At 45.8% G+C, this 24715-nt stretch overlaps 1 protein-coding gene across 5 annotated transcripts in view; it reads right to left on the reverse strand.

Annotated features, from left to right (window-relative positions):
- The window catches only part of WIPF2 (WAS/WASL interacting protein family member 2), a 79179-nt gene that overhangs the window by 43090 nt on the left and 11374 nt on the right, over positions 1-24715 (reverse strand). The gene's annotated exons all lie outside the window — the stretch shown is intronic.

Below are 24715 nucleotides of genomic sequence, written 5' to 3' on the forward strand. Positions count from 1 at the left end.
TTTAAACTGTAATTAACATAGAATATGATAAAATGTTGTATTTCTCAGATAATTGTCATAAATTATATATACAGTAATAGCTGTGCTTAGCCCACAAAAATGAAATAAACCAAAACAAAAATAGTTACTTGAGCTGCTTCAATAAAGCAGTCCTCGTATTTTTAGTTAGATATACATATATGATTGTGACTGTATATATGATGTGCACACAGGAATCTTTTATACATACTATGGTAAATAACATCTATGCTGTAAGAATAAAGCCTGACGTGTAGCTGAATTACTAATAGAAAGGGGTCAATGAGATGCAAATAATTCTGCGTTGATGCTGGTTTATGCAAATTTATGCACCCCTTTTGCTCATGAAATCAAATAATTTGATATGCTGTTAAAATTTGGTTTGGTGACTAAAGGGTACCCGAGACTGATGAAAAGAAAAAAAAAAGAAAAAAGTTTTATACATACCTGGGGCTTCCTCTCGCCCCCTTCAGGCTAATCAGTCCCTCTCTGTAGTCATCCACCACCTGGATCTTCTGCTACGAGTCCCGGTAATTCAGCCAGTCAGCGCAGTCCGGCCGCATGCCGCTCCCACAGCCAGGAACATTCTGCATCTGGGCAATAGTAATAGAGCTGTGCAGGTGTAGTACGTTCCTGGAGGCGGAGTGTGTGCATGCGCACTACGCCCGACTGGCTCAAGTACCTGGACCCATAGCAGAAGATCCAGGTGGCGGAGGAGGACAGCGAGGGACCGATTAGCCTGAAGGGGGCTGGAGGAAGTCCCAGGTATGTATAAGGGCTCTTTCACATTAGGGCAGACTTTCTGCGTTAACGCAAACGGAAGCCGTTTGCGTTAACCAAGGTAAGATGAAAGTCCATAGACTTTCATTTTACCTTTCACACTCGACGCTGCGTTTCCGACGCACCCGGGCGCAGTTTTTCCTCCAACGCACCCGCGAGCCGGCGGTTTCCGTCGGGTTTAATTACCAGCTACCGCCGCTGATTGCGTCGCACCGCAGATACCCGACGACACGCCGCAGGCAGACAACGCGTGCAGGAGAACGGCTCCTGTTCGCGTTGTCTGATGTGAAAGAGCCCTTAAACTTTCATCTGTCTCAAGTTTACTTTAAAGAGACTTTGTAACAAAATTTTCAGACTTATTTCTATTATCCTATAAGTTCCTATACCTGTTCTAATGTGCTCTGTCTTACTGCAGCCTTTCATAGTTGCACATTGGCTGTATTATCTCTGTTATATAATCTAATTTTTTTTCCTCTGATGGCTTTGTCGAGCTCAGGCACTCAGGCTGGAATGTGCTGCACCGCTTCTGATAGGATAAAAGCTATACACACCTTCTCCACACCCCCTGCAGGCTCTGTGTGAGTCACACACACTGAGCTCCTCTCAGCCTATCACATGCTGTTAGCAGCCATGTCTTGTTTGTAAACACTGCCTAAAACTGGCAAATTACAAGCCAGGATTGCAACAGGGAGTGGAAGAAACAGCACAGAGGGGCCCAGGAGAACATAATGAATAGAATGGTATGCTTTTTATTGTAAGAATTTTAGAGTACAGATTCTCTTTAAGTTACAAAGTAGTACTATACTCTACATATGCATTCCCCACAGAGATGCAGGAAATCCACTGAGGCTGTTGTGCACATTGAACACAGAGGTGTTTATCACCCATAAACCTGGTTCAGATTGTTCATGAAGAATGTGTAATAGAGGAAGAATCCCCTCATTCTCTTGCGGAGTACCTGTACATCACTCTTACATGTACTCACCGTTACATTGCCTAAGGTCTGATAGATGTTCTTTGTTCCTGTCTGTACCTTCTACAAGTACTCTTACCAAGGATTCGTTTAGGCCTTGTTCACATCTATGCAGCTCAGATGGCCGTGCGACTGGAACACAATGCGTACGATTGCATGCCATCTGCGCTGCTACCCGCGGCACTGCTGATCCCATCCATTGACAGTGAATGGGTCAGACCTGCGCTTGTGAGCAGAATGCAAGCGCATCATAGTGCATTGTATTGCTGCACAGCGCATTTGATGTGACTGCAAGAAGGGCTGTCTATACTCTTCTGCTGTTCTTCATGTTACCATGTCATACGCGCTTCCAAATGTGCACGGAAGCCCGTATGATGTGAACGAGGCCTAAGTGTGACTAAAATTATTAGAGGCAGAAGATCAGCTGGATAGCCAGGTAACTGGTACTGTTGAAAAGGTAATAAATATGGCAGCCTCTATATCCCTCTCAGTACAGTTGTCTTTTAAAATTCCTAAGCGTTGGTAGTTGAGAGATGCATTTCATGTTACATACTTTCAATCAACAAGATTGTAATATGCAAATTAGAGGAGTCTGAGTCAAGGAATCCTAACCCGAGGAGTTGGAGACGGAGTATTTTTGGACAGACTACACAGCCCTGAAAGAGAACCCGAGGTGGGATTTTATTATGCTAGTGGGGCACAGAGGCTGGTTGTGCACACTATCACCAGCCTCTGTTGCCCCATGGTGTGCCTCCAGGACCCCCCTGCGCACCGCTATACCCCCGCAGTGCTGGCGACAATGTTTACCTAAGCGCTGTCATCGCTGCTCCCCCGCCTCCTCCTTATCGGCGCTACCCGCCTGTGTCCCTTCCCTCCCGCTGATTGGAGGGAAGTGACGCGGCGGGTAGCGCCGATACGGAGGAGGCGGGGGAGCGGCGCTGACAGACAGCGCTTAGATAAACATTGTGCTGGCGACACGCTGCGTGTCGCCAGCACTGCGGGGGTATAGCGGCGCGCAGGGGGGACATGGAGGCACACCATGGGGCAACAGGGGCTAGCATAATAAAATCCCACCTCGGGTTCTCTTGAAATTAACATGATAAATAAAAAGCTTAAACTGCAACAAACAAAATGAATAACAAATTCCAAGACACAAAAGGTGAGAGAGCCCTGCTCTTTCAAGCTTACAATCTAAAGGTATGGAAAGGGGGGGGGGGGGGCGTTAGTATACAACATTTTTACCTAGAGGCAGTGTTTTTAGGTCATCTAGTAAGAAGCACAACTTGGCTAGAGGTCAAAGGGGGAATGGCCTGCTTGTCAGAAAAAGTAAGTTTTGAGGAAGCGTTTAGAGATTTCAAAGGTTGGAGAGTGACAGATGTGTTGTGGCAGGGGATTCCAGCGGAGGGGTAATACACATGAGAACTCTTGTACATGTGAATGCAAGGAGGTGATTCTAGAGGACAAAGGAAGGCCATATGCAGATCTCAGATTGTGGTTGGGTTGGTATCTGGAAACTAGTGAGATGTAGTACAGGGGGGGGGGGGGGGGGGGGAAGAGAGAGAGAGAGAGAGAGAGAGAGAGAGAGAGAGAGAGAGAGAGAGAGAGAGATTGTGGAGAGCTTTGTAGGTTAAGGTTAAGCGTTTGAAATGGATCTTCTTACTAACTGGCAGCCAAGGAAGAGCTCAACAGGAGAAGCAGAGTAAGTGTAAGGGAAGACTGAGTCGAGAAGCATTGTTCAGTACAGATTAGAAATGCCAGTCTGTTAGTTTTTGGTCCACAAAGCAGTATATTATAAGAGCATGTACTAACATTTTAGTAGAGTCCTGAGTGAGAAAAGGTCAGATAAGAGATGACAGGAGCTGGTTAGGGAGTGAATGTGAGGAATAAAAAGAGAGAAGACAGAACATTATGCCACACTTTTCTGCTGGTGGACTCAATGCGCCAGAGCTGAAGCCACTAAAGTGCACTCAAGTAGGCAGTAGCAGTGTTAGGGATTGTTGCCTGAGGACTGAGTAGGTGTTTAGGCTTACTTAACCACTTGCCGACCGCGCACTCATACCGCGCGTCGGTAAAGTGGCAGCTGCAGGACCAGCAACGCAGTATTGCGTCGCCAGCTGCAGGCTGATTAATCAGGAAGCAGCCGCTCGGGCGAGCGGCTGCTTCCTGTCAATTCACGGCGGGGGGCTCCGTGAATAGCCTGCGGGCCGCCGATGGCGGCTCGCAGGCTAAATGTAAACACAAGCGGAAATAATCCGCTTTGTTTACATTTGTACGGCGCTGCTGCGCAGCAGCGCCGTAAGGCAGATCGGCGATCCCCGGCCAATCAGCGGCCGGGGATCGCCGCCATGTGACAGGGGACGTCCCGTCACTGGCTGCACAGGACGGATAGCGTCCTGTGCAGCCCTGATCTCCGGGGGGGGGGGGGGGAAGCAGGTAGGAGAGGGAGGGGGGAATTTCGCCGCGGAGGGGGGCTTTGAGCTGCCCCCCCCGCCAGCCACATGCAGGCATGAGAGATCGGACCCCCCCAGCACATCATCCCCCTAGTGGGGAAAAAAGGGGGGTGATCTGATCTCTCTGCCTGCTACATGATCTGTGCTGGGGGCTGCAGAGCCCACCCAGCACAGATCACTCAGCACAGCGCTGGTCCTTAAGGGGGGGGTAAAGGGTGGGTCCTCAAGTGGTTAAAGAGGAACTGTCGCGAACATCTTAAAATTTAAAACGCATACAAATAAGAAGTACATTTCTCCCAGGGTAAAATGAGCCACGAATTACTTTTCTCCTATGTAGCTGTCACTTACAGTAAGTAGTAGAAAGCGGACATTACTGACAGGTTTTGGGCTAGTCCATCTCTTTTTAATGGGGGTTCTCCACATGGCCTTTATTCTTTATAAAGATATTTCCCTGAAAATGATTAATACAATCCTCCCTGCTCGCTGCACACTATTTTGGTAATTGGATGGAGAGCTGAGATTTGAATCCTGGTCTCCTGTGTCAGAGGCAGAGCCCTTACAGTGACACTGAAGTTAAAAAAAAAAAAAAAAAAAAAAAAAAAAAACTTTTGATGTAAGGATTTATATGTGCAATTCTGAATTAGTAAAACGGTTTTATTAATTTATACTGAATGCCATTGAGAATCCACATGCATTTCTCTTTTTTTCATGGTGCCATTTACTGTGATTAGGTTACCTGATCCATTGGCAAAAAAACCCCAAACAAAGAATTAGGTTCCCACCATCATGTTTGACAGCGGGGATGGCGTTCTTTGGGTTGAAGGCAGCTCCCTTTTTACGTCAAATGAAAGAATCATGGTGACCAAACAATTCAATTTTTGTTTCATCTGACCGTAACAGACGACCAGAAGTCGTCTTTTGTCCAGATGAGCATTTGCAAAGGCCAAGCGAGCTTTCGCGTGCCTTATCTAGAGGACTGGAATCCTCGGTCTGCATACATGGAGCCCAGCAGTGTGCAATGTCCGTTGGATTGTCTTGCCTTAAGATAGTCATCAACAGAGCCCAGATTCACCAGAGTGGCGTTGGCGGTGACCTTTGGATTATTTTTCACCTCTCTCACTATCCTCCTGGCCAGCACAGGTGTCACTTTTGCTTCCGACCACATCCTCTGAGATTTTAACACAGTGAGGGACATCTTGTATTTTTTTTAATACTACTTTGCACTGTAGCCAATGGAACTGGAAAACATTTAGGAACATTCCTGACTTGTGAGCAGCCACAATGCGCATGCGCAGGTCCTCACTGAGCTCCTTTGTCTTAGCCATGACTGTCCACAAACCAACTGCAGAGAGCTGCTGTTTTTCACCTGTTGAATTGATTAAAACAGCAGTTCCCAATTAATCAGGGTAATTAGGATGCTTTAGAACAGATGGGACCATTTAGAATGGTATAGACCAGTGATGGCTAACCTTGGCACGCCAGCTGTGGTGGAACTACAAGTCCCATGAGGCATTGCAATACTCTGACAGCTCTAAGCATACCTTGGGGAGGCAGAGGCATGATGGGATTTGTAGTTTTGACACAGCTGGATTGCCAAGATTAGCCATCACTGGTATAGACTATTTGGACTGTGACAGTTTGAGAAGGGTATGAATAATTTTTGACTGGACACTTTTTGCTCAAATGTAAATAAAAGCCGAGATTTGCCCCCCCCCATATTGCCTCTTGTACATAGTCTAATCTTGAGGGGGGGGGGGGGAAGAGAGGGAGGGGAGAGAGAGAGAGAGACACACAGACAGACAGACAGACCGAGAGAGAGAGAGACAGACCGAGAGAGAGAGAGACAGACCGAGAGAGAGAGAGACAGACCGAGAGAGAGAGAGAGAGACAGACCGAGAGAGAGAGAGAGAGACAGACCGAGAGAGAGAGAGAGAGAGACAGACCGAGAGAGAGAGAGAGAGAGAGACCGAGAGAGAGAGAGAGAGACAGACCGAGAGAGAGAGAGAGAGAGACAGACCGAGAGAGAGAGAGAGAGAGAGACAGACCGAGAGAGAGAGAGAGAGAGACAGACCGAGAGAGAGAGAGAGAGACAGACCGAGAGAGAGAGAGAGAGACAGACCGAGAGAGAGAGAGAGAGACAGACCGAGAGAGAGAGAGAGACAGACCGAGAGAGAGAGAGAGACAGACCGAGAGAGAGAGAGAGAGACAGACCGAGAGAGAGAGAGAGACAGACCGAGAGAGAGAGAGACAGACCGAGAGAGAGAGAGACAGACCGAGAGAGAGAGACAGACCGAGAGAGAGAGACAGACCGAGAGAGAGAGACAGACCGAGAGAGAGAGACAGACCGAGAGAGAGAGACAGACCGAGAGAGAGAGACAGACCGAGAGAGAGAGACAGACCGAGAGAGAGAGACAGACCGAGAGAGAGACAGACCGAGAGAATGCATAAGAGGACCAGCCAGAATGAGGGACAGCATGGACCCGGGGACTTGTGCCTGCGGTACAGGCGAGGTCATTGCTGCGTTGGTCATCGCCGAATAGAAACCAGTTACTCCCGACCCGCCGGCAATCGAGCAGAATTTTCCACCTGGACAGATCGACAGAAATCGATCGATTTTGGATGGAAATCAGCCGATCGGTCCACATTTGTTTTATCGATTTCACAGCAGATTTGATCACAGTGATCGAATCTGCCGTCTATCGGCAAGAAATCAAGTTAGTGTATGGGCACCTTTACAGCTATCCTTTAATGAGTGATTAATGGTCTCAATGTAACTGCTGGGAATACACGTTACGTTTTCTGTGTTCGATTCTCCGCGCGATTTGTTAGTTGCTCGATTCTCTTATCTTCCTCTCCTTTTTCTTATCTTTTTTAAAATTCACTTCTATGAGAAATCGAGCGGAACAGAATCGGCCATGTCGGAATTTATAGATCGCGCGGAGAATCAAATGCGGAAACCGTAACGTGTATTCCCAGCATAGCAGGAAGATTAGTCACACCAGAAAGTGTCATGATTTGCATAACAGAGTTCCTGGAGGGTAGAGTCCTTACAACACCTTGAGAGACAAAGGTCCATATGCAATTAACTTTTTCTCCTTCATTTTCTCCAAGTTGATATTTTTACACCTGGTCATTAAAATGCCTTTTAAGCCACCAGGAAGCAAGAAAATACACTGGATCACTGTCAATACTTTTTCACTTACTTTTGGCATTTTTTCAATTACAAGGTGCTGAAAAATAATCTTAAGGGGACTCCGAGGAGTAACAAAAACAAAACCAGAAATTCTCTAGCCCACCGTAGGTCGGGAGGTCCCCCGGCATCGTCCTGGCTCCTCTCTGGGTCCCTTTAGTCAGTGGAAACCGCTTCATGTTAGCAGTTTAACCATTTGACCACTGAGGGGTTTTTCCCCTTTAGGACTAGAGCAATTTTCACCTGTCGGCGTGCGTTCCTTTCTTTTGCCAATAACTTAATCACTACTAATCACAATGAATGATCTACCATGTATCTTGTTTTTTTGCCACCGAATAGGCTTTCATTGGGAGGTACATTATGCTAAGAATTTTTTCTAAATGCATTTTAATGTTAATAAGAAATAAAATGGGAAAAAAATAATTTCTCGGTTTTCAGCCTTAACAGTTTTAAATCAAAACTTTCTACTGTGGATAAAACCCACACATTTGCCGATTTGTCCTGGTTATTGCAACGTTTAAAATATTTCCCTAGTACATTGTATGGTGCCAATATTTGGAAATAAGGGGCATTTTTTTCATTTTGCGCCCATCACAAATTAAAAGCCCATTAAAAAAAAAAAAAAAAAAAAAAAAAAAAAGTTCAGTCCCTAAGGTAACTATATACAGTGATGTGAAAAACTATTTGCCCCCTTCCTGATTTCTTATTCTTTTGCATGTTTGTCACACTTAAATGTTTCTGCTCATCAAAAACCGGTAACCATTAGTCAAAGATAACATAATTGAACACAAAATGCAGTTTAAAATGATGGTTTTTATTATTTAGAAAAAAAACTCACTAAATAATAAAAAACATCATGTAAAATTGCATTGTGTGTTCAATTATGTTATCTTTGACTAATAGTTACCGGTTTTTGATGAGCAGAAACATTTAAGTGTGACAAACCTGCAAAAAAAATAAGAAATCAGGAAGGGGGCAAATAGTTTTTCACATCACAGTATTTTTTTTGAATTGTCTTTTTTCTGCAAAAAGAAAGGGAGAGGGGGTGAGCAGCTACCTCCCGCAGCAGAAAACTAAGATCTACCTCCCTGGGACGTCAGATGAAGTTTCCCAGGGCATAGATATACTGCACTAGATGCAGTAAGAGGTTAAAATAAACAGGGCTGTGGAGTCGGTCCAAAAATCCACAGACTCCGACTCCTCAGTTTAGGATTCCTCCGACTCAGACTCCTCTAATTTGCATATTACAATTTTGTTGATTAAAAGTATGTAACATGAAATGTGTCTCTTAACTGCCAACGCTTAGGAATTTTACAAGACAACTGAAGTGAGAAGGATATGTAGACTACTATATTTATTCCCTTTAGACTAAAACTAGTCCTTGGTAAGAGTACTTGTAAAAGGTACAAACCGGAACAAAGAACATCTATCAGGCCCTAGCCAATGTAAGTGTGGGTACATGTAAGAATGATGTGCAGGTACTCTGCAGGGGAATGAGGAGATTCTTCCTCTATTACACATTCTTCATGCACAATCTGAACAAGGTTTATGGGTGATAGACAACACCTCTGTGTTCAATGTGCACAGCATTCTCAGTGGATTCCCTGCAGCTCTGTGGGGAGTGCATATGTAGAGTATATTATTATTATTTATTGTATTTATAAAGCGCCAACATATTACGCAGCGCTGAACATTAATTTAGGTTACAGACAATATTTAGGGGTGACATACAGCAATATGACAATACAGGAATACAAGAAAACCAGATCACACAGCACAGTATTAGTACAAGGTAATGCTTAGTCACTGGATGAAGCATGGAGATTAGGCAAGTTAGGTTCACTCAAATGCATGGCATGGGTTCACAGTAATGGAGGTGCCAGATCAGGTAGGACACAAAAGGAGGAGGACCCTGCCCAAAGGCTTACAATCTAGAGGGAGAGGTAAGGACACGAATGGTAGGGGACCAGAGTTCAGCTGTAGGTTTAGAGCACTTGTGAGGGGTAGTAGGCCATAGTGAAAAGGTGAGTTTTGAGGGCTTTCTTGAAGATGTTGAAGGAGTTCCATAGTGTTGGAGCAGCTCTTGAGAAGTCCTGGAGGCGTGCATGGGACTGGGTGATGCGGGGGGTGGTTAGGCGAAGTTCATTGGAAGAGCGGAGTGAGCGGCTAGGTGTGTACCTCTGAGTAAGATCGGAAATGTAGGTTGGACAGGTTTTGTGGACAGATTTGTAGGTCAGACACAGTATCTTGAATCTGATTCTGGACTGGATAGGAAGCCAGTGGAGGGATTCTAGGAGGGGATCTGCCGTGGTGGAGTGATGGGAGCAGTGGATAATTCTGGCTGCCGCATTCATGATAGACTGCAGTGGGGCTGTTCGGGTCATAGGGAGACCAGACAGCAGGGCATTGCAGTAGTCAAGGCGGGAAATTATGAGGGCATGGATGAGGAGTTTGGTGGTGGCAGAGGTCAGGAAAGGACGAATCTTACAGATGTTACGAAGGTGGAAGTTGCAGGACTTTGTGAGGTTTTGGATGTGGGAAGTGAAGGAGAGTGTGGAGTCCAGGGTGACACCCAGACAGCGGGCTTGAGAGGTAGGGCGAATGGTAGTGTGGTTAACAGTGACATGCACATCTGGGAGGTTCGTGGATGGCCGGGAAGATCATAAATTCCGTTTTGTCTAGATTTAGTTTCAGGAACCTAGCAGACATCCAGGAGGAGATGGCGGATAGGCAGGAGGAGACCTTGTCCATGGTAGTGGTGGATATGTCAGGGGTGTGGAGGTAGATCTGGGTGTCATCTGCATACAGATGGTAGTTAAAACCCATGGAGGAGATAACCTTGCCAATGGAGGATGTGTATAGGGTGAACAGTAGGGGGCCAAGGACCGAACCTTGGGGGACTCCCACCGAGAGGTGGTTGGGGGTGGACGAGGACTCATTGAATGTGGTCGTGAAGGAGTGGTTGGAGAGGTAGGATGAAAGCCAGGACAGGGCGAGATCGTGAATGCCCAAGGACTGGAGGGACTGGAGGAGTAGGGGATGATCTACTGTGTCAAAAGCTGCTGACAGGTCAAGGAGGAGGAGAATGGAGTATTTACCTTCAGCTTTAGCTAAGGCAAGGTCGTTGACCACTTTGGTGAGAGCAGTTTCGGTTGAGTGGGCAGGCCGAAATCCAGATTGGAGTGGGTCTAGCAGTGAGTTAGCATTGAGGTACTGGGTCAGGCGTTTGTGAACCAGACGCTCAAGGAGTTTTGAGGCAAAGGGGAGGAGGGAGATAGGACGGTAGTTGGAGGGTAGCGAGGGGTCGAGTGAGGGTTTCTTGAGCAGGGGTAGTACAATGGCCTGCTTGAAGTCTGTGGGGAAGGTGCCTGTGGATAGGGAGAGGTTGAACAGGGTAGTGAGGACTGGGGCCAATTCCGTGAAGTGAGGCTGAAGTAAATCCGAAGGGATGGGGTCAAGGGGGGAGGTAGTGGTATGGGAAGTCTGCAGTAGGTGGTTGACTTCCTCGGTGGTAGTAGGAGTGAAGGATGTGAGGGGAGGATAGGGTGGAGGAGGAGCTGGTTGGGAGGGGGTGGGAAGTGAAGATTGGAGATTGGATATTTCCTGGCAGATGGAGACAATTTTGTTGGTGAAGTGGGTGGCTAAATCTGTGGCAGAGAGGGAGTAAACGGAGGGTGGGGGGTGGGTTTAAGCAGGGAGTTGAAGGTGGCAAAAAGACGCCGGGGGTTGGAAGCTTGTGCTCCGATGAGCTTGGTAAAGTATTCCTGCTTCGCATGAGCAAGGGCAGTGTGGAACTGCAGCAGGTTGGTCTTGTACTGTAGGAAATCCTGGTTAAGTCTAGTTTTTCTCCATTTCCGTTCAGTGGCGCGTGTTTTCCTCTGGAGGATGCGAATATGGGTAGTGCGCCAGGGCTGGGGGTTAGGGGGTCGGTTGTGGCGAAATATTGGTGGAGCAGCTTTCTCTAGGGCTGATGAGAGAGTTTGACGATACTGAGCTGCAGCAAGATTAGGACAGGTTAGGGTGGGGAGAGTGGAGGAGAGGGCATGGAGGGGGTCAGCAAGGACACTAGGGTTGAGCTTGCGTAGGTCTCGCTGCCATCGACCAGGTGGGTGGGTGGCTAATTTGGAGGTGCCTTCCGTGAGGAGGTTGAAGGTGAGAAGGTGATGGTCTGAGGGTGGAAAGGGTGCAATGTCAAGGTCTGCAATGGTGGTGGATTTAGTGAGTACAAGGTCGAGAGTGTGACCTGCAGTGCGAGTGGGGGTGTCGGCGTGTTGTACAAGTCCAAGTGAGTTGGCAATGGTGAGTAGCCGGGTCACAGCAGAGCTCTGGGCTTCATCGATGGGAATATTGAAATCCCCAAGGATGATGGTGGGGAGGTCAGAGGAGAGGATATGAGGGAGCCAGGAGGCAAGGTCATCGAGAAATTGTGGGGTGGAGCCCGGAGGGCGGTATAAGACCGCAACAATGGCAGGGAGGGGGTGGTAGAGGCGAATGGTGTGGGCCTCAAAGGATGTGAATTGTAGAGAGGTAGGTGGTGTGAGGACACGGAAGGTGCAGGATGGGGAGAGGAGCAGACCCACCCCTCCCCCGGTCCTGTTGTCTGGTCTGGGGGTGTGACTGAGGTGAAGACCCCCATAGGAGAGGGCAGCCTCTGCGGCAGAGTCAGAGGGGGTGAGCCATGTCTCAGTGAGTGCAAGGATGGTGAGGGATTTGGAGAGGAAGAGGTCGTGGACTGCTGTAAGTTTGTTGCGGACGGATCTGGCATTCCAGAGACCGCAGGGTAGGGGGAGTATGTGTTTGAGTATAGTACTACTGTGTAACAAAGTAAACCTGAGACAGATGAAATTAAAGTTTTATACATACCTGGGGCTTCCTCCAGCCGCCTTCAGGATAATCAGTCCCTCGTTGTCCTCCTCCACCACCTGGATCTTCTGCTATGAGTCCAGGTACTTGAGCCAGTCTGGTGTAGTGCGCATGCACACACTCCGCCGCCAGGAGCATACTACACCTGTGCAGCACTATTACATATACATACATACATACATACATACACACACACACACATTTTTAATGACTTATCTGAGAAATAGAACATTTTATCATATTTTCTATTTTAATTACAGTTACAAATTCATTAGGAGTCGGAGCATTTTTTCTCCGACTCCAGGCACCCAAAATTGCCTGACTCCACGACTCCGACTCCACAGCCCTGAAAATAAACACAGTTGTACTTCAAAATGGTTAAAGTTATTAGGACATTATTATTTAGTATTTTTATTATTTAGTATTTATATAGCGCCAACATATTCCATAGCACTGTACAGAGTATATAGTCTTGTCACTAACTGACCTTCAGAGGAGCTCACAATCTAATCCCTACCTGAGTCCTATGTCTATATATGTATCATATCAAGAAGTGGATGTATTGTAGCCTAGGGTCAATTTTTTGAGGGATGCCATTTAACTTATCTGTTTGTTTTTGGGATGCGGGAGGAAATTAGAGTGCCCAGAGGAAACCCACGCAGACATGGCAATGTTGACCCAGCTGGGATTCAATGTTGACCTGGCTGGGATTCAATCCGGGGACCCAGCGCTGCAAGACGAGATAACTACAGTCATGAAACATCAGTATGCACAAAATCTATAAAACACGACATATGTGTCACTTAAGATTAAAATACAGTTAAAACGTATAGTCAGTGTTTGAGTGACATGCTGGGAATGCGGTTTGTATGCACCAACATGACCTGACAAACTAGCCAGGAATTGATGGCTTAATCCATCACTTTATTCCTGCTTGCAGAGAATGTGACAAACTGTAAAAGATGAACAGTACTCCAGAATTCATTTACAAATAATGAAATTATCTAAAAACAATAGAAAACCAGTTACAGCAGTAACAATGGGAGAGGATGGTATGAGGATGGCCATACTGAGTTCATTGATATTTGGACAATGATACCCCTGTAATTTTGGATTAATACTACTATGAATTAGAAGTGAAAGCAATTCATCTATGCAATCAAGCACAGACCTAATTAGGACTGGAACCAATGGAAATCAAATATTGGGATATTTCAAGGCTGCACTGCAGTTTGCTGCATGTACATTACTCTTTCTGCTTTCACTAAGGTTGTTAGCAAGCGAGACACATAATGTGGTCAGGTGTTTGCATTCATGGAGTTTTTTTTCTTGAACCTTAAAGCGGATCCGAGATGAAAAACTAACTAACTATAACAAGTAACTTGTCTATAGATCTTATCTAAAGTTTAGATGGTTTACACAGCAAAGCTAGCTTCAAACAGTTATTAGAATAGGATTATTTATTCCTGTGATACAATGACAGCAGCCATGTTGTTTGTAAACATTACATTGAGACCGGTTTATATGTACCTTGAGCCATCAGCCTAATCCCCTCTCCTCCTCCCTTCTGCCTCTGAAATCAATGGCTAGTAACACCTCCACCTCCTCCTGCCCAGACTGAGCTCCCATGAGCCCTTGCTACTTCCAAGGCTCTCTGAACCTTTGGGTGTGGCTTATTTAGTTTATAGGGAATTCGAGTATTAAAACAAAAACAAAAATTTGGCTTGAGAAATGCCCTATAAACAATAGGAAAGGAACAATTCCAGTGATGTGAAAAACTATTTGCCCCTCTTCCTGATTTCATATTCTTTTGCATGTTTGTCACACTTAAACGTTTCTGCTCATCAAAAACCGTTAACTATTAGTCAAAGATAACATAATTGAACACAAAATGCAGTTTTAAATGATGGTTTTTATTATTTAGTGAGAAAAAACCCCTCTAAACTTACATGGCCCTGTGTGAAAAAGAAATTGCCCCCTGAACCTAATAATTGGTTGGGCCACCCTTATCAGCAATAACTGCTATCAAGCGTTTGCGATAACTTGCAACGAGTCTTTTACAGCGCTCTGGAGGAATTTTGGCCCACTCATCTTTGCAGAATTGTTGTAATTCAGCTTTATTTGAGGGTTTTCTTGCATGAACCGCCTTTTTAAGGTCATGCCACAACATCTCAATAGGATTCAGGTCAGGACTTTGACTAGGCCACTCCAAAGTCTTCATTTTGTTTTTCTTCAGCCATTCAGAGGTGGATTTGCTGGTGTGTTTTGGGTCATTGTCCTGCTGCAGCACCCAAGATCGCTTCAGCTTGAGTTGACGAACAGATAGCCGGACATTCTCCTTCAGGATTTTTTGGCAGATAGTAGAATTCATGGTTCCATCTATCACAGCAAGCCTTCCAGGTCCTGAAGCAGCAAAACAACCCCAGACCATCACACTACCACCACCATACTTTACTGTTGGTATGATGTTCTTTTGCTGAAATGCTGTGTTACTTCTACGCCAGATGTAAGGGGACACGCACCTTCCAAAAAGTTCAACTTTTGTCTCGTCGGTCCACAAGGTATTTTCCCCAAATTCTTGGCAATCATTGAGATGTTTTTTTAGCAAACTGAGACGAGCCTTAATGTTCTTTTTGCTTAAAAAGTGGTTTGCGCCTTGGATATCTGCCATGCAGGCCGTTTTTGTCCAGTCTGTTTCTTATGGTGGAGTCGTGAACACTGATCTTAATTGAGGCAAGTGAGGCCTGCAGTTCTTTAGATGTTGTCCTGGGGTCTCTTGTGGCCTCTCGGATGAGTTTTCTCTGCGCTCTTGGAGTAATTTTGGTCGGCCGGCCACTCCTGGGAAGGTTCATCACGGTTCCATGTTTATGCCATTTGTGGATAATGGCTCTCACTGTGGTTCGCTGGAGTCCCAAAGTTTTAGAAATGGCTTTATAACCTTTACCAGACTGATAGATCTCAATTACTTTTGTTCTCATTTGCTCCTGAATTTCTTTGGATGTTGGCATGTCTAGCTTTTGAGGTGCTTTTGGTCTACTTCTGTGTCAGATAGCTCCTATTTAAGTGATTTCTTGATTGAAACAGGTGTGGCAGTAATCAGGCCTGGGGGCGATTACAGGAATTGAACTCAGGTGTGATAAACCAGTTATTTTTTAACAAGGGGGGGGGCGATATTTTTTTCACACAGGGCCATGTAGATTTGGAGGTTTTTTTTTCTCACTAAATAAAAACCATCATTTAAAACTGCATTTTGTGTTCAATTATGTTATCTTTGACTAATAGTTACCGGTATTTGATGATGAGCAGAAACATTTAAGTGTGACAAACATGCAAAAGAATAAGAAATCAGGAAGAGGGCAAATAGTTTTTCACATCACTGTATGCAATGTGTAAAAGTTCACCTCGGATCCACTTTAACATAGCCATACATCTAGCGATTCTGATTCGATCGACAAAGCAATCTACTTTATTAAGGAATCGACTTTAGTATGGTTGATCGAAAGTCGATCGACTAGTAACACACACACACTACAAACTATATCCTATGCAATTCACCTACACCGATTGATCTGACTGTTGTGTCTCCATGCTCTTAATGCAAAAATTGATCGAATGACATGTGAACAGTAGCCGATTCCTGTGCAATCAACTGATATCTTGCATCCTGCTCAATCGAGTAAGCTGGTCGATTAGACATGAAATCAGCCACTTTTCATCGACTGGGAATTCTGGAACACACTCGATTCGATAAAATGATCAAACTGAATGGTTGATTGTACTGCAAAATTGCTAGATATATGGGCATCTTTAAGAGTGAGGCGCATTGCAGACAAAAATCTGGAGAGTGTTCTTGAATTAGCTATATATGATAATTTTTTTTCTTTACCATGGAAAAAACTATAGTCATCCAGGCTTTTTGGTGTTGCAGAGCTCACCGATGCATTCTTTTTCAAGAATGAAGCAAACTGGTGATTTGGCCACTAATAATATTTCTGCTGTCTCTGATGGCTTTGTTTTGGTTTTTCAACCACAAGATTATTTGTTTGATTGATGGTTTGATTGTATTGACAGCTTTCTGGGCCACAGTCACAAAGTTCACAGCAACAGATTCCCAATGCAAAAAATGAATTGATGACTCCTATAGGACCTGTCACAATGGGAGTATAGAACAAAAACTGGATGGAACATACATCTAGCCATTGAACTCTGCAGCCCCAAGACTGGAGTAGATAACATGTTTTTCCCTCTAGAACTGTTCCAGCATTAGACTTTACATGGAGTGCCCCAACGAAGGTCCACAGCTTCTTAGAGAAATCAGGAGAAAAACTACCAAATGACTGAATGTACAAATGTACATCAAAAATAGCCTCATGGCAAACCCTGCCTCTGCCATAGCTCAACCACTGGAAACAGCAGCCACGAATCCAAGCCACAGAAGTACAGATCTCTCTACCACTTCCATGTGGGTCAGGCTTGCAGCTAGAAAACAAAACAATAGGGATTTTTAATATGCCTGGTGTGTATTATCCACCTGGGGCCATATACAATTCACTTTTTCTCCTGAGTTTTCTCCTAGGTGATATTTTTACAACTTGTCATAAAATGCTTTTTAAGCCATCAGCAAACAAGGAAATGCTCAAAATTTTTATAGTACTTTTTCACCAACTTTGCGGTACTTTTTCAATTGTAAAATGCTAAAAAGTTAGTTTAACCTTTTCAGCCGCGCGGACGTGAGCTTCACGTCCGCAGCGGCAAGTGCTAGAGCCGCAGGGACGCGCTAGTCACGTCCCTGCAGTTTGGGTGGTCTGCAGGCGATCGTGCGGGCAGATGTACGCGATCGCGCTGCTGCTGCTAGCAGAGGGGATTGGCTGCAGGGGACAAAAGTCCCCTGTGCCAATCCGAGCATGTCCGCCGAGAATTAACACTGTTTTTGTTGAAAAACAGTGTTTATTCTGTAAATGGAGCCGCCGCGCTATCTCCCGCCGGTTTCCGCCGCCCGATCATTAAATTTATGAATGGAAACAATGTTTCCATTCATAACTTCCCCGCCGCCGCTGTGATCGATGGAAGCCTACGTCACTTCCCTGGTTACAATGTAGTGATACATTGTATCCCCATTAGCGTACTTTGTACGCTAATGGGATTTTTGCTCAGTAGGGACATCTTGTGGCCAAATAGTATAACACACCTACCGAGTTTGGGGAATAAAAATAAATGGTTATTTATGTCAAGAGGACATTAAATTAATAAATATTGGGCTAAAAATTTGTGATGCATGTAAAACTGAAAAAGTGCACCTTTATTTCCAAATAAAATATTGTCACCATACATTACACTAGGGGTATAATTTGAACGTTTAACTAACGAAGGCAAATGGACAAATAAAATGTGTGGATTTTAGTTATGGTAGCATTAATTATTTTAAAACTGTAATGGCTCAAAACTGAAAAATAATGCATTTTTTTTATTTTTTTCTTATTCCCATTAGATTAAAATAATTCTTAGCATAATTTACCACCCAAGGAAAGCCTAATTGCTGGCGGAAAAAACAAGGTAGAGATCATTTTGTTGTGATAAGTAGTGATAAAGTTATTGGGGAATGAAAGGGAGAAGCGCTGACAGGTGAAAATTCCTCTCGTCCATAAGGTGAAAAATACCCGCGGGCTGAAATGGTTAAATAGAAGTTGAAAATTATCTCCTAGGAGAAAACGCAGGTGAAAAAAATACTTGCATATGGGCCCTGCTGTTTTCTGTAACATCAACTAGGACTCAACGGTCACTCCAAGACCTCACTGGGTAGCAAGTACCATAAATCCAGTAATACAGTATAACCTTTTTTAAACTTTTCATCCTTGGACCAAAACCAGGACAGGACTACCTACTCACAATTCTGCCCTAGGAATAAGGGGATAGATTATGAGGTCCATAACCTATTACAAATTGTCTGAGGTCGCGTTCACATTACAAATGCTGACGGGCACGAACGCGGAACGCAACGCGTACGAACGCACGCCATCCGCGTTTGTATGCATTGCGTGGCTGATCCCATCACTGAAAAGTGAATGGGACAGTCACGCGTTTTGGCAAAAAATGCGTGCAGCATGCGTTCCCGGACCGCACAGGTCCGGAACGCATGCAGTGTGAACATCAGACAGTGCACTCTATGCACTGTCTGATGTCGTGCGTGTCGGGCACCTGCACGCGTTTCCAAAACGCGTCTGGAAACGCGTGCAGTGTGAACGGGGCCTAATCCCAGGCTGGGCATAATCACAGTAAATAAATAAAAAAAGTTATGCATTTACTCAGATTGGGGGTATGGTAATTATCCCTCTGAGGTTTAGCTGTATTGGAAGTGAAAGAAATAGGCTTATTATTTTAACCACAAGTCAGTAGATATACGTCCTCTGTGACTTCATCTAAGCCACAAGTCAGTAGATATAAGTCTTGTAGGAAAAGCAGTGCAGGATTGGCCTTGCTCCTACGCACATTTCTGGCACTATCTGATGCAGCACTAATTGGTGAATGGGAATATATGTTTCCTGAGCTAATAAGATTGATTTTTACTATTAAAAACACTTTTATTTTTCACATTTCATAGTGAACAATACACTCTGTAGTATAATTTCAGAATCAAATATCTTCACCATAAATTGTGACCAGAACATAATCTAAGTTTTGTGATAAGCAGTAAGAATAGCCAATCAAAATGTGTGTTTTTATCTACAATAGCACTTTATTTTTAAACGAATTAGTAAAACTGAGAAATAAATGTTTTTTTTCCTTGTTTTCCCATTAAAATTCACAGAAAACAAAATTGTTCGAGGGAAAAAAATGGCATACAATGAAAGCCTAGTTTGTCTTGAAAAAAAATAATATATATTTAATTTATGTATCGTAAGTAGGGATAAAGTTATTTCTGATTAAATAAGGATATAGCTAAACTGTCAAAACTGCTCTGGTCCATAAGTGGGAAAAAAGGTCTGGATGCGAAGTGGTTAAGTCTGTATGGAGTTTTCTTGTAATGATCGCAAAATTGCTGCATGTCTAGGGCATTTAAAGGGGACCTTAAACCTTCATGCCCAGAGGCCTTTAAAGCCCCTTCTATACCATTCAATTCCAGGCGCGATCGATTTCGATCAGATCGATTAAATCCGACATGTCCAATTTTCAATGCAAATCGATCACATGATCGATGGATTCCCGAACCAGACATGTCGGATTTAATCAATCCAATCAAATTCGATTAATAGCGCATGGAATTGAATAGTGTAGAGGGGGCTTAACCAGCTGGGCGGTATGGACGAGCTCAGCTCGTCCATCACCGCCGGAGGCTGCCGCTCAGGCCCTGCTGGGCCGATTTGCATCAAATAAAGAGCAGCACACGCAGCCGGCACTTTGCCAGCCGCGTGTGCTGCCCGATCGCCGCCGCTCTGCGGCGATCCGCCGCGAGCAGCGGCGAAAGAGGGTCCCCCCAGCCGCCTGAGCCCAGCGTAGCCGGAACAATAAGTTCCGGCCAGCGCTAAGGGCTGGATCGGAGGCGGCTGACGTCCATGACGTCACTCCGCTCGTCGCTATGGCGACGATGTAAGCAAAACAAGGAAGGCCGCTCATTGCGGCCTTCCTTGTTTATTCTGGGCGCCGGAGGCGATCGGAAGAACGCCTCCGGAGCGCCCTCTAGTGGGCTTTCATGCAGCCAACTTTCAGTTGGCTGCATGAAATAGTTTTTTTTTTATTAAAAAAAAAAACCTCCCGCAGCCACCCTGGCGATTTAATCAGAACGCCAGGGTGGTTAAAGGAGTCATCAGGGATTTTTATAGAAAATAAATGCTACTTACCGGGGGCTTCCTCCAGCCCCAATCTCCCAGGACCTCCCTCTCCGCAGCTCTGCCTTCAGCTGTTCGCCGGAGCTCCGACCCGGTCCCCGGCGATGACGTCAGAGCGACCTCCAGGTCGGTCTGCACTGCGCCGGCGGCGCTGGGTCGGAGCTCCGGCAAACGGCTGAAGGCAGAGCTGCGGCGAGGGAGGTCCGGGGAGCTTGGGGCTGGAGGAAGCCCCGGTAAGTAGCGTTTATTTTCTATAAAAATCCCTGATAACTCCTTTAAGGACAAATGAAGTCAATGCACACTCCAGTACATTAGAAAACGTGTACGTACATACGTGTGTGTGTGTGTGTGTGTGTGTGTGTGTGTGTGTGTGTGTGTGTGTGTGTGTGTGTGTGTGTGTGTGTGTGTGTGTGTGTGTGTGTGTGTGTGTGTGTGTGTGTGTGTGTGTGTCAACTTCAAAGTCTCACATTCCTTTTAAACCATAGAAGACAAGAAATATTTGCATACAGAGATTAGATCCATAGTCACTTCCTGCATAAACCTAAAGGAATGTATTCACCTACAGCACACTGGTACCACAGTACAAAACTCCACGACATATGAATGTATTACTTCCAAACAGAAATCAGCTATGACCCAACAAACCACACTGAACTGCAAAAACATTTAGGCCCAGTGCACACCAAAAATCTCTAGTAGATCTGCAAAACGCTAGAGGTTTTTAAAGCAGATTTTCAGAGCGATACTAGAAATGAAGGAGAAGGAGCATCAGTGACAGCGGGGATACGCACCGGCCGGATCAGGTAATGTATTGCCGCCAGCGGCGGACATTCGAGCGCCGCTATCGACGCACTACCGACAAGTCTCATTAGGGGTGCTGTCTGAGCTAACGTACTGGGAAAATCTTCTGGTCCAGTGCCAACTGCACATGCAGGACAGGCATGAGTTTCTGACACCAGGAGCGTTCCACGCCTGTGCATTACCACTGCACAGGCGCAGAACGCTCCCGATGAGGGGAGTGAGATGGGGTAGCGCACCTGGCCGGACTGTGCCGACTGGCCCCGTCTGGAGGATTTTCCGGAGCCAGTTGCAGGCGAACGTGGAGGAAACTGAGGACGAGGAGGGAGAGATCAGGTCAGAGGGGTCTGGAGGAAGGTATGTATAATTTTTTTTTTTTTTTTTATGTGGCCCCATCTCAGGTACAGTTTAAGGCCTATTTCACATCAAGACGTTGCGTTTTAGGGGACGTTAAGGTAGCATAACGTGCCCCTAACGCAATGCATAGGCCTCGATTCATGAAAGTGTGTGCGGGTAATATAATCCGTGCGGTATTTCACACTTCTGGGTTGTCATTCATAAAATTTTGTCAGTTGCGATAACAGAGCGGAGATCTCCCGCTCTAGGCTGGCGGAAGGCATGCGGAAACGTAGGAAGCTGCCGGAGTCCCTCCGTGCACTCCTCTCAGTGCTGCTGCTTGGGAGGTCTGTCCCATTCACTTGCACGTGTTCCGCATGGTTATCACTACATCCCGAGGTAGCGGTAATACCCGGCCGCATCCCGCTTGCGGTAATTTTTATGAATGGGCATTTTGATACTTTTATTAACATAATCACCGCACAAGGCGGTGATTTCTCGCTCTGCTCACGAATGTCGGCTTTTCATGCGGAAAAAGCCTTTATGAATACACATTTTGCTAAGTTGTCGGTAAAGTCATCTGTTTTCAGCATTCCCGCATGCGGAAATGCTTTATGAATCGAGGCCATTGTGGTGTTGAAATTGGACGTCAGATTGAGCCGCGTTGTGCAGCTCTTGGTGCGCTGTTTTCATTTTATCTATGCTGATAGAACAGCCGCTCCAGGATAGTAATGGGAAGTCCAGATCTTTTCAAGGATTCGGATGATTCGAATCGGATCATTGAAAAGGTCCAGATCTTTGAACCAAATCATTTGAATCATTTTACTAGGGAAGCAGACTGGGGTGAAATGACTAGCAGGACACGACTTTCCCTGCACTGTACATTCTGTATGTTCGTGTTTCTTCCAGACAGACATCCACTGTGAACCGAATCGTTCATTGTGATGATCCGGATGATTCGACTCACAGAAAAGATTCGGATCAAATGAACGATTCATTCATGATCGGACAACAATGAGTCCAGGTTACGTCACCACAGTGCAGTGAATATTAATTAGCCATGTGGCTAGTCACTGAGCATGTGCAAGCAGTCTAATGCAGCTAAAGCCCAGTATAACGCACAGCATGCTGCACTTTCATTCAACGTGTAGCATTACAATGTAACGCAACGTGGGCACTCTGAACAGCACATTGATTTTTCACTACTGTGAGTTGCGTTGCAGGCTGCTGTAACATGGGACTTTAACATCCCACTGTGAAAGCAGCCTAAAGGACAAATGAGGTGAGAGGGATATGGAGGCTGCCATATTTCCTTTTAAGTAAATACATAAAACATTAAATAAGAACGGAGTTCATTGGAGGATACCACAGAGGAAGCCACAGCTGTCCCAAAAAAACATTGCTGCATGGTTAAAGTTTGCAAAAGAGCACCTGGATGTTCCGCAGCAGTACTGGCAAAATATTTTGTCGACAGATGAAACCAAAGTTATTGTTTGGAAGAAACACACAACACTATGCGTGGAGAAAAAGAGGCACAGCACACCAACATCAAAACCTCATCCCAACTGTGAAGTATAGTGGTAGTGGCATCATTGCTTGTGGCTGCGTCAGGGCCTGGACAGATTTCGATCATTGAAGGAAAAATGAATTCCAAAGTTTATCAAGACATTTTGCAGGAGAACTTAAAGTGAACTTTAAGCCAGAAAAAAAAAAAAAAAAAAAAAAAAAGGGTTTACTCACCTGGGGCTTCTACCAGCCCCCTGCAGCAGTCCTGTGCCCTCGCAGCCATTCAGTAATCCTCTGGTACCCGGCTGCCAGCTAGTTTCGTTTTTGCCGACAGGCCAGTCAGGACTGGCCACGCGTAGCTTTTCCGCATTCCCAACTGTAATTAGCGCTATTGCTGGCCGCAACGCGTACAAAAATATGCGTTGCCGCACAGCTATGCGTTTGTAATGCGGCAACGCATATTTTTGTATGCGTAGCGGCCTGCAATAGCGCTAATTACAGTCAAGAATGCGGAAAAAGCTACGCGTTGCCAGTCCTGTCAGCAAAAACGAAACTAGCTGGCAGCGGGGTACCAGAGGATTAGTAAGTGGCTGAGAGGGCACAGGACTGCTGCAGAGGGCTGGTAGAAGCCCCAGGTGAGAAAACTTTTTTTTTCTGGCTTAAGTGTCTTTAAGGCCATCTGTCCACCAGATGAAGCTCAGCAGAAGATATATGTTGTAACAGGACAGCGACCCAAAGCATAGAAGTAAATACGCCTTATGGAGTGGACCAATCAGAGTCCTGACCTCAGCTGATTGAGATGCTGTGGCATGACCTCAAGAAAGCGATTTACACTAGACATCACAAGAATATTGCTGAACTGAAACAGTTCTGTAAAGAGGAATGGTCAAGAATTACTCTTGACTTTTGTCTGATCTGCAACTATAGAAAACATTTGGTTGATGTTATTGCTGCAAAAGGAGGTTGAACCAGTTATTAACCTCCCTGGCGTTCTGGACGAGCTAGGCTCGTCCAAAGACGCCGGAGGTCACCGCTCAGGCCCCGCTGGGCCGATTTGAATATTTTTTTTTTAAAACACGCAGCAAGCACTTTGCTTGCTGCGTGTTGTGTCTGATCGCCGCCACCCGCCGCTACCCACCGCGATGCAGGGCCTCCCAGGCAAGACCCCGTGCGCTGCCTGGCCAATCAGTGCCAGGCAGCGCTGAGGGGTGGATCGGGTCTCCCTGTGACGTCACAACGTGCATCGTCATGGCGACGGGGGAAGCCCTCCTGGAAATCCCGTTCAGAGCGGGATTTCCGGACGGGTGATTGCGCCAGCGGGGATCGGAGGGGTGGGAGGGATCATGTAGCTAGCGCTAGGCTAGCTACATGATAAATTTAAAAAACAAAAGTGCAAAAAACGTTCCCGCGGCTGCGGGAATCAGAACGCCAGGGAGGTTAAGGCTAGTTACACACCAGGACGTTGCGTTTAGGGGACGTTATAGGGCACATAACGTGCCCCTAACGCAATGCCTGGTGCTCTCTGGTGTGGACGTCGGAGTGAGCTGCGTTGTGCAGCTCACTCTGGCGTCCGTGATGCGTACTCTTGGACGCATGCGGCATCACGTGGACCCGCCCGGCCAATCGCCGCACAGAGCGGCCGCTCCAGGAAGTAAACACTGCACGTCACTGAGCGCAGTGAATATTAATTAGCCATGTGCCCGGCCGCTCTTCCCTCCTCCTCCACATGACTGAGCATGTGCAAACAGTCTACCGCGACTTAGCCGCCTAGAACGCACAGCATGCAGCACTTTGCTGCGTTACAATGTAACGCAACGTGAACAGTCCACTTGTGTTACATTGCTGTGCATTGGGGGAGTGTTACAGGCTGCACTAACGTGCGCCTGTAATGTCCCTGTGTGGAAGCAGCCTAAATCCAAGAGTTCACATACTTTTTCAACATGCACTGAATTTTTACATGGCATGTTCAATATAAACA

This window comes from Hyperolius riggenbachi, chromosome 12 (genome assembly GCF_040937935.1).
Source record: "Hyperolius riggenbachi isolate aHypRig1 chromosome 12, aHypRig1.pri, whole genome shotgun sequence".
NCBI lineage: Eukaryota > Metazoa > Chordata > Amphibia > Anura > Hyperoliidae > Hyperolius > Hyperolius riggenbachi.